Source organism: Armigeres subalbatus, chromosome 2, assembly GCF_024139115.2.
Source record: "Armigeres subalbatus isolate Guangzhou_Male chromosome 2, GZ_Asu_2, whole genome shotgun sequence".
NCBI classification, from domain to species: domain Eukaryota; kingdom Metazoa; phylum Arthropoda; class Insecta; order Diptera; family Culicidae; genus Armigeres; species Armigeres subalbatus.
This window is the reverse complement of record NC_085140.1, coordinates 108982933-109000814: the sequence shown is the minus strand read 5'-3', so window position 1 is coordinate 109000814 and position 17882 is coordinate 108982933. Positions and strand designations below refer to the sequence as shown.

The 17882-nt window shown below is 42.2% G+C and overlaps 1 protein-coding gene and 1 non-coding gene across 5 annotated transcripts in view; both read right to left on the bottom strand.

Annotated features, from left to right (window-relative positions):
• LOC134210650 (cAMP-dependent protein kinase type II regulatory subunit) overlaps window positions 1–17882 on the bottom strand; it is a 377643-nt gene that overhangs the window by 162405 nt on the left and 197356 nt on the right. The gene's annotated exons all lie outside the window — the stretch shown is intronic.
• On the bottom strand, window positions 9848–9920 carry Trnak-cuu (transfer RNA lysine (anticodon CUU)). The gene has a single exon. It is a non-coding gene; the product is annotated as a tRNA-Lys (tRNA).

Here is a 17882-nt window from a genome sequence, read left to right as displayed (position 1 = left end):
CCTTCCAGGATTCGAATAGAATCCTTCCAGGATTCGAATAGAATCCTTCCAGGATTCGAATAGAATCCTTCCAGGATTCGAATAGAATCCTTCCAGGATTCGAATAGAATCCTTCCAGGATTCGAATAGAATCCTTCCAGGATTCGAATAGAATCCTTCCAGGATTCGAATGGAATCCTTCCAGGATTCGAACGGAATCCTTCCAGGATTCGAAAGGAATCCTTCCAGGATTCGAAAGGAATCCTTCCAGGATTCGAAAGGAATCCTTCCAGGATTCGAAAGGAATCCTTCCAGGATTCGAAAGGAATCCTTCCAGGATTCGAAAGGAATCCTTCCAGGATTCGAAAGGAATCCTTCCAGGATTCGAAAGGAATCCTTCCAGGATTCGAATGGAATCCTTCCAGGATTCGAATGGAATCCTTCCAGGATTCGAATGGAATCCTTCCAGGATTCGAATGGAATCCTTCCAGGATTCGAATGGAATCCTTCCAGGATTCGAATGGAATCCTTCCAGGATTCGAATGGAATCCTTCCAGGATTCGAATGGAATCCTTCCAGGATTCGAATGGAATCCTTCCAGGATTCGAATGGAATCCTTCCAGGATTCGAATGGAATCCTTCCAGGATTCGAATGGAATCCTTCCAGGATTCGAATGGAATCCTTCCAGGATTCGAATGGAATCCTTCCAGGATTCGAATGGAATCCTTCCAGGATTCGAATGGAATCCTTCCAGGATTCGAATGGAATCCTTCCAGGATTCGAATGGAATCCTTCCAGGATTCGAATGGAATCCTTCCAGGATTCGAATGGAATCCTTCCAGGATTCGAATGGAATCCTTCCAGGATTCGAATGGAATCCTTCCAGGATTCGAATGGAATCCTTCCAGGATTCGAATGGAATCCTTCCAGGATTCGAATGGAATCCTTCCAGGATTCGAATGGAATCCTTCCAGGATTCGAATGGAATCCTTCCAGGATTCGAATGGAATCCTTCCAGGATTCGAATGGAATCCTTCCAGGATTCGAATGGAATCCTTCCAGGATTCGAATGGAATCCTTCCAGGATTCGAATGGAATCCTTCCAGGATTCGAATGGAATCCTTCCAGGATTCGAATGGAATCCTTCTAGGATTCGATTGAATTCATTTTTAGGATTCGAATGGAATCGTTCCCGGTTTCAAATGGAATCGTTCCCGGATTCGAATGGAATAGTTCCCGGATTCGAATGGAATCCTTCCAGGATTCGATTGGAATCCTGCCAGGATTCGATTGAAATCCTTCCAGGATTCGATTGAAATCCTTCCAGGAATCGAATGGAATCCTTCCAGGATTCAAATGGAATCCTTCCAGGATTCGATTGAAATCATTCCAGGATTCGAATGGAATCGTTCCCGGATTCAAATGGAATCGTTCCCGGGTTCGAATGGAATTGTTCCCGGATTCGAATGGAATCGTTCCCGGATTCGAATGGAATCGTTCCCGGATTCGAATGGAATCGTTCCCGGATTCGAATGGAATCGTTCCCGGATTCGAATGGAATCGTTCCCGGATTCGAATGGAATCGTTCCCGGATTCGAATGGAATCGTTCCCGGATTCGAATGGAATCGTTCCCGGATTCGAATGGAATCGTTCCCGGATTCGAATGGAATCGTTCCCGGATTCGAATGGAATCGTTCCCGGATTCGAATGGAATCGTTCCCGGATTCAAATGGAATCGTTCCTGGATTCGAATGGAATCGTTCCCGGATTCGAATGGAATCGTTCCCGAATTCGAATGGAATCCTTCCAGGATTCGATTGGAATCCTTCCAGGATTCGATTGGAATCCTTCCAGGATTCAATTGGAATCCTTCCAGGATTCGATTGGAATCCTTCCAGGATTCGATTGGAATCCTTCCAGGATTCGATTGGAATCCTTCCAGGATTCGATTGGAATCGTTCCCGGATTCAAATGGAATCGTTCCCGGATTCGAATGGAATAGTTCCTTGATTCGAATGGAATCCTTCCAGGATTCGATTGGAATCCTGCCAGGATTCGATTGAAATCCTTCCAGGATTCGATTGAAATCCTTCCAGGATTCGATTGAAATCCTTCCAGGAATCGAATGGAATCCTTCCAGGATTCAAATGGAATCCTTCCAGGATTCGATTGGAATCCTTCCAGGATTCGAATGGAATCGTTCCCGGATTCGAATGGAATCGTTCCCGGATTCGAATGGAATTGTTCCCGGATTCGAATGGAATCGTTCCCGGATTCGAATGGAATCGTTCCCGGATTCGAATGGAATCGTTCCCGGATTCGAATGGAATCGTTCCCGGATTCGAATGGAATCGTTCCCGGATTCGAATGGAATCGTTCCCGGATTCGAATGAAATCGCTCCAGGATTCGAATGGAATCGTTCCCGGATTCGAATGGAATCGTTCCCGGATTCGAATGGAATCGTTCCCGGATGCGACTGGAATCGTTCCCGGATTCGAATGGAATCGTTCCCGGATCTCAGATGGAATCGTTCCCGGATTCGAATGGAATCGTTCCCGGATTCGAATGGAATCGTTCCAGTTCGAATGGAATCGTTCCCGGATTCGAATGGAATCGTTCCCGGATTCGAATGGAATCGTTCCCGGATTCGAATGGAATCCTTCCAGGATTCGATTGGAATCCTTCCAGGATTCGATTGGAATCCTTCCAGGATTCAATTGGAATCCTTCCAGGATTCGATTGGAATCCTTCCAGGATTCGATTGGAATCCTTCCAGGATTCGATTGGAATCCTTCCAGGATTCGATTGGAATCCTTCCAGGATTCGATTGGAATCCTTCCAGGATTCGACTGGAATCCTTCCAGGATTCGATTGGAATCCTTCCAGGATTCGATTGGAATCCTTCCAGGATTCGATTGGAATCCTTCCAGGATTCGATTGGAATCCTTCCAGGATTCGATTGAAATCCTTCCAGGATTCGATTGGAATCCTTCCAGGATTCGATTGGAATCCTTCCAGGATTCGATTGGAATCCTTTCAGGATTCGATTGGAATCCTTTCAGGATTCGATTGGAATCCTTCCAGGATTCGATTGGAATCCTTCCAGGATTCGATTGGAATCCTTCCAGGATTCGATTGGAATCCTTCCAGGATTCGATTGGAAACCTTTCAGGATTCCGTATCAGAAGCAAAAGTTGCTTCTAAATGAGGTGGTCAAACACAAAGGGGTGTAAGTGACAAAAAGCTAGTTTCGAGAAAAATGGATGAAAAGTTTTTGAATATTTTTTCGTTTCATACGAAATTCATACTGTTTTCTGTGATTTTTTACTTTTTTTTATAAACAATGTACAAATTATATAAACATATTGCCGCAAAGCTTTAAGACCAAAGCATTTTTTGCTGTAGTCAATTCAATTTTGGCGAAAATGTCACTTACGCCTTTCTGCTTCTAGCCCCCTCAAATGATATTGTAATTGATAATTGTATTGATAATTTAATTCATACCTACTTAAATGGACTTATACTGATTTTTTATTGACAACCACATAGGGGCTTGTAATCATTTTATTATGGGAAGGGATATAAACCGTCTTAGTATATATGGTACATATTAATGTGAGACGTTTCGCCCCAGAACTTGTTAAAGCCGATTATTTTTATAACTTAAAAACAAAGCTTTATTACGTGTTCTTTGTAATATATTTATATGCACAACTTACAGACAATAATAACACAAGGATTGCATGAATTGTATTGAAAAATTAAGTTATTTAAGTATTGCCTTAAGTCCGATACGAAAAACGTTCAATTGCGAACTAATTAATTTACTTGCCAACAGCACAAAACAGAACTAAAAACCCGGATCCGCGCTCGATGAGAAACACGTTCAATCGCGGATTCTGTTCTTCGGCACATTACTATTCAAAAAAATTATTCTACTATTGTATATTAGTTTACTTCTATTTTTCCAATTATTAAAAATTAACACGAACAAAAAAATGTCTTGACATTTTGCCCAAATACATAATTGAGATACTCCCATAGTGTTCCCGTAAAACCATGATCGGATCGGAGCATATGCACAGCGCACTGTGCTCTACCGACTGCTTGTTGCTTGGGTGGAAGCTCTCTTGGGATTTGGACCCATTATATTAGGGTTGGGTTGGCGATGGGATGAATTGCGTCTGCGGAGTGATGTTCGTTCTTTGCATGCGATAGCTAATGGGCATTGTTGTGCACAGTCTTTTGTTGGCGTGGTGCGTTGGCGCCTTAGGAAATTACTTGCTGCGTGTAGAGACATTTTATGGTGTTTTATTGTGAAGTCAATGCTGTGGCAATAACCAGGGGGATTCTATTTTCTGAACCATTTAAGCACAACAAAATATGCTGTAAATTGGAACCAAACGATTTATGTTTAAAAATGAAAACATTTAAAATACGTCATAACCTCCAAGGATAACTTTATTGTAAATATATTCATGTGAATACTCTCATGTTACGATGTCGACCCGTAGTGCGATATCTGAACAAATCTGTACCTTATCCAATATATTTTAAAATGAGCCCAATCATAGAATATAAATTTATTGATCATCTGTTTCACGCCCACCCCTATCTTAAAACAAAGTAACTCTTCCGTGGCTTACAAATAATCCATAACAACCCCTTTCCCTCGTTTATTATCGTGATCTTTGGTTCGACGTACACCGACAACAACCATTTTCGGTCGCCCATACCCGCTGCCTAGCCCGGAGCTCAAGCGCTAAACTCGGACCATAACTTTAATTGGCAATTAATTTAGAAAATGCTTGCACATCAACCGAAAACAAGCGAGCTACCCGCAATGTGATCCGGATCCGAACGGGACTAAAACCGAGGCTGACATTGCCAAGGAGACTTTACAACTCAATACCAAAAGACTTATTGTTTTCGGAGAAGATAATATCAGGACACGCGTACGGAGACGGCCGACGAAGGGATCGGCAATTGGGATACCACGGCTAAATAGCATTGATGTCGCGACAAACGGCAGATGACAGAAGATTGAATCAACAATAATGGTCGTACATTTTCCTGAAAAGGATTATCTTGTACAGCATATTTACAACATAATGTAGCACAAAATTAGTTGAAAAATATGTAGTAAGTAAAAATATTTTCATCTGTTTTTTGTTCTTCCAGCAAATTTTCATCCAACATTTTGTTTTTCGACCTTTTTCCGTCGCTGCATCACATCAACATCCAATCCACCACTGGTTGCTCTCGCTGGGAGCTAGAAGATCAATTGTTCCCCGATTTGTCTCCGCTGCTGTGATGTTTCACCCGGAACGAAATCGTTGCTAATGGAAACAAACGGGCAACGCTTCCAGCGGCGGTGATTTCAATCATTTATATTTATAAAACAGTCCGCTTCTTGCTTGCATGGCTCTTGGGGCTATGCTAATGACGCAATTTTCAATGTCGCCCAGTGGAAGTCTATTTTTCACCGGATTGGTTTGACACGCGACGGGGAGAGACTAGCTTTTGTGCATTGTGCAAGCCACGAGCCATAAGTCCTAGATGACCAACTGACGGAATCCCTTAAAGGCAGGGATTGCACAATTGAATCAATCTGTTTTAAATTGAAAATTTATGACGATTTCGCCCACTGGGGCAGACTAATTGAAACGTTATTTTAGAACTGGGCGCGAATCAGTGGACCGCTCCGGGTTTGATTGTTATATTGGCAGTTGCAGGATTTCACCAGAGGAACACTCCGATCAATGGCACTATACACGTGCAACTAATTAGCACGAAGTGGTCCACATTGGATTGTGGGGGTCAACATTTGATTGATTGGCAATGTTTTCAGGGAATTGGAAGGTCAAGTGTAATTGGTGCTCCGAGATTTATTTCATAACTAGTTATGTAAATAAATCCAAGTGTAGTTGAAAGAGGAAATTATTTGCTGAAAAAAATGATTGTTTTCCATATGTTGAGAATGCTTCAAGTTGTAAATTTCTATAAAATGTTGCACGGGAAGGGACAGATCGGCATCTCTCATTTTGTAAACAGAAATCGATTTTTCATGGTCAGTCTTTCTTAGTCGAACCCTTCCAGACGCCGTCTGCATCACTGCCTGTCGAATCAGCTCTTTTCACGACTTCTGCTACACAATTTCGGATCGATCCGTTACGCATATTGTCTTCTACGATAATCGTTAGATCTCCCACTTGGTACAGCATATTAAATCAGGCAAATATTTGCATATCCTCCTACACCAGAACTAGTCCACCATGTCACGGCAAACGTTTCCACTGGCTTCTGCAGGTTTTCCTGGAGTCCATTAAAGTTTGTGGAGTTTATACCAACCCATTAGAACTTAGCAGCAAATAACGGTTTGGAGTAAGTGGCCCCTGCTGCCCCTCCTTTCCAAATGGTTAATGGATGTTCACTACACTGTCTGCTTCTGCCACTAGAGTGCCCAAAGTCTCGTTTCTTGAAATACTTGCGATGTACATCGCAGTCTGCAAGGGAACGTACTAAACACTAAACCAATTTGATGTTTGCGTTGATAACGCTGTAACGCTAACTTATGGGAGTCTTGCAGCGAATGTACGACCTCCAGGTGAACAGCATGGATAGTGAGACATGTAAATAATGCCAACCATTCATTGGTCCTAAATTGACGTTCATTGGGGGTCATCCAACGACAATCCTTGGCGATGACTTGACGATCCCTCCCCAGGCCATCTGCGAGTTGTGGTGCCTACCTAGGATGTTGTGGGGTTTAACCGTGGGCTCTGTTAAACCTCTATAAAAAGCTGCACCTCTATAAAAAGCTGCAAGTAGGCTCTGCCAAAGCGACGGTGTCACTATGGGGAATTCACATACAAATGGGCGGCCAAAAATATTTTTTCAATGAAGACTGTTTCTATGCAACATATATTATGTGAAGGAACATTTAAGAACCTGTTTTTTTAACCCTTTAAAGACCATCGTCAACCCTTTAAAAAATCCCAAGTAACCATTAAGCAGTTAAAATCGACTTTATTTCGGTTCTATAGCCGCATTAAAAACCTGGTCAACAGTGCTAATAAGCCCTACATTATACTCGAGTGCTGCTCAAAAGCTGCCTATGCCAACAAAATGTTAAAATATTTAGACGAGTTGGTATGAAACGAAAACATCATCACATCTTGATGTGTTCTTGCTTTATTCTTCTCATTGAGGACTCCATGATTTGTTGCTATTTATTGTTATCTCCGGGCTCGAACGCTAGAACACTTTTGGTTTGGTTTGGTTTGAGTACCGCTGAGTTTGCCATCTGATCCATCTTCAAATTGAGTGGATCTGTTGCTAGCAAGTGATAAAAACAGATGGTTTCCACTTGCTTTCATCACAAGAGCGGGGAATGATAAAAAAAGAAATGCAAAACCATGCTGAATCCGCAATAATGAAACTTTTTGGGTTCATAACGCCTATATAAAAGGTTCCTTTGGATTAATAAATAAAGCTACAGAATAAATCAACAGAAGTATGAACCATTTATCCGGTATTTTCCATGCAGTATGATTTAGTTTTCTATACAAATGTTAATCATTTACTGCAAAGCATACATGGTAGGCTTTAAAAAGAATATCAGCTTCAAATGCAAGTAACAGAGACAGGTTGTAAAATTCTAGGCATTATTGTTATTGATTTCACCCAAACGTCATAAATGATAGCTCTAAATTGGTTTTGACAGTTCCCTTATTCGGCTTGTATCCACAGGGCTGATCAGCTTTCCATCAAAGCGTTAAATACCGATATACGGCTTCTTTTACTGCCTGAAGTTTATACTGCCAATAAGCTTTTGAAAAACACATATACAGCTTATAAGGACGGAATCCAATTTTCAAAGTACTCGCGTTTTCAAGTGCACACCATTCGATACGGAAGCAACGCGTCGCAGCATGCGTGAAAAAATAAAAATGACAGTTGTGCGTTGCTTCCGTATCGAATGGTGTGCCCTTGAAAACGCGAGTACTTTGAAAATGGGATTCCGTCAGGAGTGACCATAAGCACTGAAAAGCTGCTTTACGGTTTAAATAAGGCTTATTACAGTGCTTAATGTGTTAGCTGGGATGTCACCGGCGAAAAAAAAAATTTTTATTTTTTAGGGCGTTTTTTTTGTTTGTTTCCAATACAGCTTGCATAAGATATCAAACAACCATATTTCTAGTAATAATGTTGTTCATTTTCTAATCATTACGAGGTAGGTAGATAATAAAAAACCACAATTTTCAAGAAAACTTTAATTGCAGCGTTCTCGTAAAAGCGCAAATATGCGCAAGCAAATCACTCACTTGTTACCGTCCACGATAACAATAGACCAATTTAACAGCCATCCACTTCTACGGACTAATATTTGAACTTATATGTGAATCTTCGCATGTAGAACCCTTCAGAAATGTAAAAAAAACTAACATACTAAAAGAACAACATTGGCTCCGGGCTCTAGCGAGGGCGAAATTGTCGACAAGTGATACCTAGATCCGGGGCGAAGAACGAAGAGAAAAAAACGAAAAGAAAGAAGGAAGAAGCACGACTTGGGGACGGTGAGGGATTGCAAGTTGGAACGTGAAGCGAAACGGTCGTGTATCCGCGAACCTCCTCTTTTTTTTGGAACAACTTGTGAATTGGGATTCGGTGAATAACTCCGGCTCGATCGGTCGTTCTGGATAGTACCAGGGTTTTGGTGTACCCAACCCCGCCGAACCGCTAGCTCGAAAAACCTCCGTTCAGGACGTGCAACTGCGGCCGACAGAACCAGTCGAATCAGGGACCAGCTCTGACGAATCCGCCGCTCCACGAGGTCCGTACACTCCTAACTACGCGGAATTTTGGTCCAGTGCTGCACATCCAAGCAAAGCAAGCCCCACCGTGTCTTTTCCGCGGTCCCTCGTGCTCGTCCGTCGCCGAGTCCAACCTATTCTGACCAAATCCGAGCCAATACCGCGTGGGGTGGCAGACCCGCTTCTTCGGATTCCCGCTAGGCTACGCCAGCCAGTGAGCTGCACCGTATCTTTCCCAGGGTCCCTCGAGCCCGTTCGCCAACGCGTCCAACCGACGGAGACCTAATTCCGAAGAATACAGTGTGGGGTGGCAGACCCGCTTCCCCGGATTTCCGCTAGTGAGCTGCACCGTGTGTCCTTTCCACGGTCCATCGTTCTCGTCCGTCAACGCGTCCAACCGACGGAGTCCCAATTTTGGAAAATATCGCGTGGAGTGGCATACCCCGCCTGAAATTCGACAGCGCTCCTGATTACCCTCGAGAACTTCGCAGCCAAGCCCAACCTTAATAGAACCAGTCTGGTCACGGCGGCCCGCTCCCTTGGGTCATACCAGCTCAGGTCGATTCGTCGAGATTCGCCGTGTCAAGAAACCGACCAGTACCCCGGCCGACCCTGTTGGTGGCCCCAACGCGAATAGACCTTGACCCCGGCAACCGGTCGAGATTATTCCAGGTATGTACGGACACCTTCCCGTACTTCCGTCCCGTGGCGTAAGTTCTGCATGCCACTATGAGCTCCAACCTATCGATCGGCCGCAACTATACAATTAACCAAAACTAACCCTAGCCTTTAAGAACACAAACAAACTAAAATTAACATGAACTTCAAATAAAAAAAACAAAATGTACTTCAAGCTTTTCTCAATTGGTCAAAAAGGTGCATGACTGTCCGTTGGTCCATTAAGGTCTTCCTCTGTCCGCTTCGTTGTGTTCAAGTGTGTCCCTTCGAGCTGGTTAAAGCGTCGACCCTGAGAATTAGAGGTGAGCTAGTTTGGGGCGTGAGGACGTCCACTGCCAAGACGTGTGGACGTCATAGACAGTTACAATTGGCGCCCAACGTGGGGCACGAACCCACGACCCTGAGATTAAGAGTCTCATGCTCTACCGACTGAGCTAGCCGGGCGTGAGGACGTCCACTGCCAAGACGTGTGGACGTCATAGACAGTTACACACTAAAAGGTGGTACAAGGGTTATATTTCAATCCCCAATTTACAGATGAGGGGACATTTGGGGACATTAGGTTTGCGGGACCATTTTATAGCGAAGAGTTATGGTAATTAAAGTTTTTCTTCTACAACTTTTTTATATTAATCTTTGCGTGCAAAATAAACCAAACTATCGAAAAGCTATGATTTTCAGCTTTGAAATGATATAAAACTTTATATTTGGAGAAAAATTGACTTCCTAACATACAAATCAAAATAGGGAACGATTTTTTATTTTTATCAGCTTTTTTTCACTTCGCCAGCCCATATCTTTTGACTAAATAAACATAGCCCTTCAATATTTTCCGATTATCTTATCTAGGGTATATGCTTTCATATTATGATATTATGATATATAAATTAGACAAATAGGAGATAGTAAATTTTTCGATTGATGTCCACCCTTTTCCCCGGGTTAGGGACAAAAAGTCGAAAGATAAAACGTCGAAAGGACAAAACGTCGAAAGACAAAAGGTCGAAGGAAGAAATGGTCGAAAAGGACAAAAGGTCGAAAGGGAAAAAACGTGGAACGGGACAAAAGGTCGAAACGGAAAGATCGTCGAACGGGACAAAAGGTCGATAGAAACTAAAGATCAATAAGATCAAAGAATCATTCCGTGCCGATAGTTCGAACGAGCCAGACGTGTGTGCTGTGTCTCATCGCGGATTGTGTTCGGTAGTGCGAGTTGTATTGTGTGGTGCTATTCCTACCTCCAAGGATCCAAGGCGATCGCTGTCGGCGAGTGAAGTAGCTGCTTCTGGCCACGCCAGTGAAGCAGGCTATTGTTACTGCTGCTACCTACAGCAGCAGGGGCAGATAAGTAGAAACGTTTTCATTGTTCTTCCATCAGCTTAATTCGGAGTGATAGAATAAATTTAATTAGTTTTTTTTAGTTTTTATTTTTTGATTAGCTATTTAAGTTAGCATAAGCAAAATCATCCTTCCACCTTGTGGGGTGAGAATGGAGACAGAGACTGTGGAAGGCAGTGGGCCTCCAAAAGATGCAGGGCTCACACGATTGTACCATGCGGCTTTGCCTGGGCCTTGGGTTGTTTACTTTCAGCAGAAAGTAAAAAGCCTAGATTTTCTCGGCATTAAACGAGATTTGACGCGTCGTTTTCCGAAGCTTGATTTTAATCAGATAAACAGGAACAAACTACGCATCACCGCACCTACATACCAGGTGGCAAATGAAATTGCTGGCGACAGGGCGCACAATGTTGAATATTTAGTTTATGTGCCCTCGCGGGAGGTCGAGATAGAAGGCATTATCAACGCAGCAAGCTTGACTTGCAAGGATGTGCTTGCAGGGAAAGGTCGCCTAAAGAACGCCCTGCAATCTACCGTTCTGGACTGCAAGGAATTGCATTCAGCAGCCACGGTAGATGGCAAAAAGGTTTATTCCAAGTCAGACTCGCTTCGGGTGACATTCGCCGGTTCGATGCTTCCAAAATATGTCGATATAGAAAATATGTTGTTTCCGGTGCGTCTTTTTGTGCCAAGGGTGTTTAATTGTACCAACTGCAAACAACTTGGTAACACTGCCGAGTTTTGTGACAACAAATCACGTTGTGGCAAATGCTCAGAAAGACATCGGGAGGAGTTCTGCCAGCAACAAGCAACAAAATGTGCTTATTGTGGTTTGAACCCTCCCCATGGTTTGCAAGAATGCCCGGTGTACAAAAAGCGCACCCAAAAAGTGAAGCGCTCGTTGGTACAGCGCTCCAAGAAGTCGTATGCGGAAATGGTTAGGTCGCAAGACACATGCGCCACAGCCACTGCATCGACTGCTATTTCAGCCACCGTTCGTGTAGTGATTATTATGATTCCATATCAATCGACGAATTGGACTCTGACGCAGCCGACATGGATAATTCTGCGGAGGTACACGTGCCCGAAAAGAGGAAGCAACCGTCTTCCCCGGGATCGCGCCGTAAGAGAACAAAAGTCATTCATAAAAGCTTGCAAAAATCTGAAGGCAATGGGAGTTTATTTAAAATCCCGAAGCAATCTGTCCCTACTGCTTCTTTTGATCCTAGTTGCAGTAAGACATTCCCGCCATTGCCTAAATCCGATGTTTCGAAGAAACATCCGGCTAGGAGAATCAACGAAAAAACAAATTCGCACTTCTAGAAAAAGTATTCCGTCCAAGCGAGGATTGATCTCTTTTAAGGACCTTGTGGACCGTTTTTTGAACTTGTTCAATATTCCGAATTCATTGAGGCCAATCATTGACCTCTTTATTCCAACAGTTGAAAGTTATCTGAAGCAATTGACTGTTTCATGGCCCCTATTTGCAGAAATTGTATCTTTCGATGGATAATACGGCCAATACCGAAGATACAATCACTGTGCTGCAGTGGAACTGTCATAGTCTGAAAAATAAATTAGACGTGTTCAAGTTTTTGATTCGTTTCGATTGCGATATATTTGCACTCTGTGAATCATGGCTTTCTTCTGAAATCAACTTCCACGATTTCAACATTATTCGCCAAGATCGGTATGATCATTATGGTGGCGTTCTTTTGGGGATCAAAAAATGCTACTCCTTCTACAGAATTCCCATTCCGACTGTTCCCGGCTTAGAAATCGTCGCATGCCAAGTAAATGTGAAGAATAAAGATCTTTGCATAGCTTCAGTGTACATTCCTCCAAACGCCTCTATTAATCGTCGACATTTTTGGAGCGCAGTCTCCCTCCTATCATCTCCAGTATTGATATTGGGTGATATGAACGCACATGGTATTGGATGGGGCGAAACGTATAACGATTAGAGAGCGCCTATTTTCTATGATTTGTGTGACGATTTCAATTTGAATATTTTGAACACTGGTGAAGTAACTCGAATAGGACCAAGCCGTATTGATCTGTCTTTAAGTTCTAATTCACTATTATTAGATTGCACGTGGAAGGTAATTCAAGATCCCCATGGTAGTGACCATATGCCGATAGTTACCACCATTAAAAGTGGCTATCAAGAATCTGAGCCAGTTAATGTTCCTTTCGACCTCACGAAGAACATTGACTGGCAAAAATTTGCATCGGCGGTAAAAATTGGTATTGAATCAACTGATACTCTTCCACCTTTGGATGAATATCGATTCCTTACTGAGTTGATTAAAAAAAGCGCACTAGAAGCTTAGAAACGACGCGTTCCAAGTACATCTGTCATAAGAAGACCAGCCACTCCTGGATGGGATGATGAATGTACTAAGTTGTATTCCGAGAAATCTGATGCCTTCAAGGCTTTCCGTAAACACGGAAGGTCTGAGCTATTCGAAGAGTATTTGAGGCTTGAAAGAAAGCTCAAAAATCTTCTCAAGGCTAAAAAACGTAGCTACTGGCGACGTTTTGTCGAGGGACTATCGCGAGAAACCTCAATGACAACACTTTGGAAAGCGGCCCGCAACATGCAACCGCTATTCCACCAACGAGAGTGAAGAATACTCCAATCGATGGATATTCAACTTCGCAAAAAAGGTCTGTCCAGATTCCGTACCAGCAGAACCGCTATTTCGAGAATCGATCAATGATCCCGGTTCTTTGGGTGGACCATTCTCAATGCTGGAACTTTCTATGCCTCTTCTTTCATCGAATAACTCTGCTCCGGGATGCGATAACATCAAATTCAATCTTCTGAAAAACCTCCCAGGTATCGCAAAAAGACGATTACTTGACCTGTACAACTGTTTCATGGAGTACAACATTGTGCCACCTGAATGGCGACAGGTCAAAGTAATAGCTATTCAAAAGCCTGGGAAACCAGCGTCTAATCACAATTCATACCGACCGATTGCCATGCTATCATGCATGAGAAAATTATTTGAGAAAATGATCCTTTCAAGAGTCGACCATTGGGTCGAAGAAAATGCATTGCTTTCAAATACTAAGTTTGGATTTAGAAAAGGGAAAGGAACAAACGATTGTCTAGCGTTGCTTTCTTCAGATATACAACTGGCCTTTGCGCACAAGGAGCAATTGGCTTCAGTATTCTTGGACATTAAGGGCGCTTTTGATTCAGTTTCCATAGAAGTACTGTCAGGCAATCTGCACAGTAGTGGATTACCCGTTATTTTGAATAATTTCTTGTACAATTTGTTGTCAGAAAAACAAATGAACTTCACACTCGGCACTCTGACAACTTCCTACATGGGCCTTCCCCAAGATTCGTGTTTAAGTTCCTTGCTTTATAATTTCTATGTTAAAGATATTGACAATTGTTTGGAAGGACAATGCACGCTCAGACAACTTGCAGATGATGCCGTGGTTTCTCTAAGAGGTCCATGTGCAGATGTCTTGCAAGGACCATTTCAAAGTACCCTAATCTGACTGTCTGCGCCAGACATTTAGAGACAGAATTTTCAACGTTAAAACTCAGTTGGCTGTGTTTACTTAGAAGCCGTATCCTGCTCAACTGAAACTCAAGCTATTGAAAGATGACATCAACCAATCTTCTAAATACCTTGAAGTCGTGTTTGATTCTAAATGTACCTGGAAACTCATTTTTTTATATTTGATAGAAAACTGCCAGAAAAGGATCCATTTTCTACGTTCTATCTCCGGAACATGGTGGGGTGCTCACCCGGAAGACCTCATCAAACTCTATAGAACGACTATTCTCTCTGTTTTAGAGTATGGCTCCTTCTGCTTCCTCTCAGCAGCTGATTGCCACCTGATCAAATTGGAACGAATTCAGTATCGTTGTTTGCGTATTGCCCTTGGCTGCATGCATTCAACGCATAACATGAGCCTGGAGGTGCTTGCTGGAGTCACTCCTTTAAAGCATCGTTACTGGGAGCTCTCACTTAGAATACTCATCAAATGTGGAACAAGTAACACACTTGTCTTAGATAACTTCGATAAAATGCTTGAACTGTCTTGTCGTTCAAGATTCCTTAGAGTCTATCTCAACTACATTTCTTCAGATCTTTGTCTTCCGTGTTATAATCCACCTCGAGTTCACTTCACCAACGACAGTTCCTCAATTGAATACGATCTGTCCATGAAACACGCTATTCAAGGAATACCAGATCATCTTCGACAATTATCTATTCCCTCCATTTTTTCAGAAAAATATGAACATGTCAATTTCAAGAACAGATATTTTACTGATGGTTCTCGCATCAACGGATCCACTGGCTTCGGTGTTTTCAATGTAACTTCAACCACCTTCCGAAAACTTCAGGAACCGTGTTCGGTTTATGTTGCTGAGCTGGCAGCAATCAACTTCGCTTTGGGGACAATTTCAAATCTGCCTGTAGACCATTATTTCATCTTTTCGGATAGTCTTAGTTCTATCGAGGCACTCCGGTCAATGAAACCTGTTAAGCACGCATCTTACTTTCTTACAAACATAAGAGAGCAGATGCGTGTTTTGGTCGAAAGATCATTCAAGAGAACCTTTGTATGGGTCCCATCTCACTGCTCAATCTACGGCAATGAGAAGGCAGACTCGCTGGCAAAGGTGGGCGAACAGGAAGGTGAGGTTTATGATAGACAATTCTCGAGCAACGAGTTTTTTCCATTAGTCCGTCAGAGTACTCTTCAAAGTTGGCACAGAAATTGGACACACAACGAACTTGGACGGTGGCTATTTTCCATAGTTCCAAAAGTTTTTGGGCGAGCGTGGTTCAGAGGTGAGGACTTAAGTCGAGGCTTTATTCGCGTGATGTCGATACTTATGTCTAATCACTATTCACTAAACGCACATCTGTACAGAATAAACCTTGTCGATAGCAACTTATGTAGGTGCGGAGCCGGTTACGATGACATCGATCACGTAGTTTGGTCCTGCTCGGAAAATGACGCCTCCAGAGAGCAATTATTGGATACCCTTGTGGCCCGAGGTAAACAACCCTTCAGGGAAGTTCGAGGTGTTTTGGGAGATCGTGATGTTGTCTATATGCAGGCCATTTATTATTTTCTTTGTGCTTCTGACATCAAAATTTAATATTTGGTTTGTTTCTCTTTCTTCAAAGTTTTTTTTTTGTTTAGTCTTTGCCTTTTTGTTCTGTAGAACTCCATTGCCCTTGCCATTCGGAAGATGCTCCCAGTTGAACCATTCCTCGAGCACGACGACACGCCACATCGTCCCTGACGCCAAATGCCCGGATGAGAAGCTGAAATTTCCTTATACCAAATCCTAAGCCCCGTCCATCCTTGAACATTGTAAACTAACCTCGAGTCACCACGAGTACGCTGACTCCTTCCCCTCTCTTATTAACTGTATTATAAAATGATATTGATTGTATATATCTCAAAGAACCATGGCTCCGTAAAGTGTTATACACGCCTGAGCCTACCAAATAAACGAACTTGGAAAAAATTATGTACTAAAATCAAATTACAAAAATAGAATGCGATTGAATAATGAATGTTAAAGAGTAAATCTTTCCCATTTATATTAACTACATTAAAAACTACATCAAAACTATTAAATTATTTTTTCCCGTTTCATGTCCTGAATTCCCGGTTTTTCCCGCTTTTTTCCCGGTGACTTCAATTTCCCGTCTTTTTCCCGCTTTTCCCGTTTTTCCCGGTTCGGTGGCCACCCTGAGACAAGCTTTAAATAGGCGTATAATGCACCAGTGCGACAATTGGTGCAATTATCACGACCCGTGCAATTACGTGCTCCACCCTAGTATCAAAACAACAGTGTCACCAATCTTTTGCAACTAACAGAATCACCATCCTCGGGTTACTTTTGCATACCTGTAATTCCGTATACTATAAAAGATTAGTTGAATATGGAAGAAATAAACAACACATACGTCCTGCTACGACAATAATAGTGTAGGAGTTACACCTATTTGGCATTGTTCATAATTCTCACTAATCTCAGGAACAAAAGATGCTAACTGGCGCAAATTGTCGTCGGGAAATCGTTTTGCTAAAACGATAAAAAATGTGATGCGATAACCATTTTTCTCTCACTTCCTACCAACTCTAATTGGTTAAGGTGTGGTGCACAAAAACTGGAACAGAAATAGAAACAAAAAATACCTCTTCTACGACAGTTTCACTACAGGTAAATGCCAGGGATCTCTTGCTTCCGAAATTCCATGAATATGGCGCATGAAGGCAACCGGAAAAACAATTTTTTTCTCCTGTTAGGTCTGGGGATTTTTTCTTCTTTTTGTCTTTCACTACCCACAGAAACTCAGAAAAGCAAAAACTGAAACGATTACTATATCCTTCCTTCCCGGCTGAATTGTGAGCGTTACATTTCTGTGTCGAGACGAAAAATGAGAGAAATGGATGTGCTGGAAAATTGACGCTACTTAACTATATTGCCGTATCTATCAGACGACCGTCGGATCAAAAAATAATTTGCCAAAAACAAAAACTAAGGATCAAACACTTGCTACATTTATCGCAGCATTATAGCAATAGGCTTGATCTCGTTAGTGATTCTATCATAGACCAACAAACAAAACGCATGGAACAATTACCGATTGAATACATCGCCACGAAAACTTGTACAAATCACGATTCTAAAAACTAAAGGAGGGTGAGATGGTATAGTGTGCCCCACCTGGCTCTCTTTGATTGCTAGAAAACTATAACTAGCTAAGAGTAAAAATCAGTTGATAACTTTAAATATTTGTAAAACCATCATACTATCTGAATGTGGAAGTACTTTTGTAATACAAAATGAAAATAATTGCAAAACACTAAAAGTTAGTTTTGATGTAACTTTTAATGTTTGTTTGTTCAACTTTTTGGAGCGACACTAGCATACTGTCCGCAAAACTTGCACTGGAACACTCAGTTGGGCAACAAAATAACCTTCCACTTACTGAGGGTCGTGGGTTCGAGTCCCATCGAAGGGAATACATTTTTCAAATCAATATATTCCACATAATGTACATATTCACA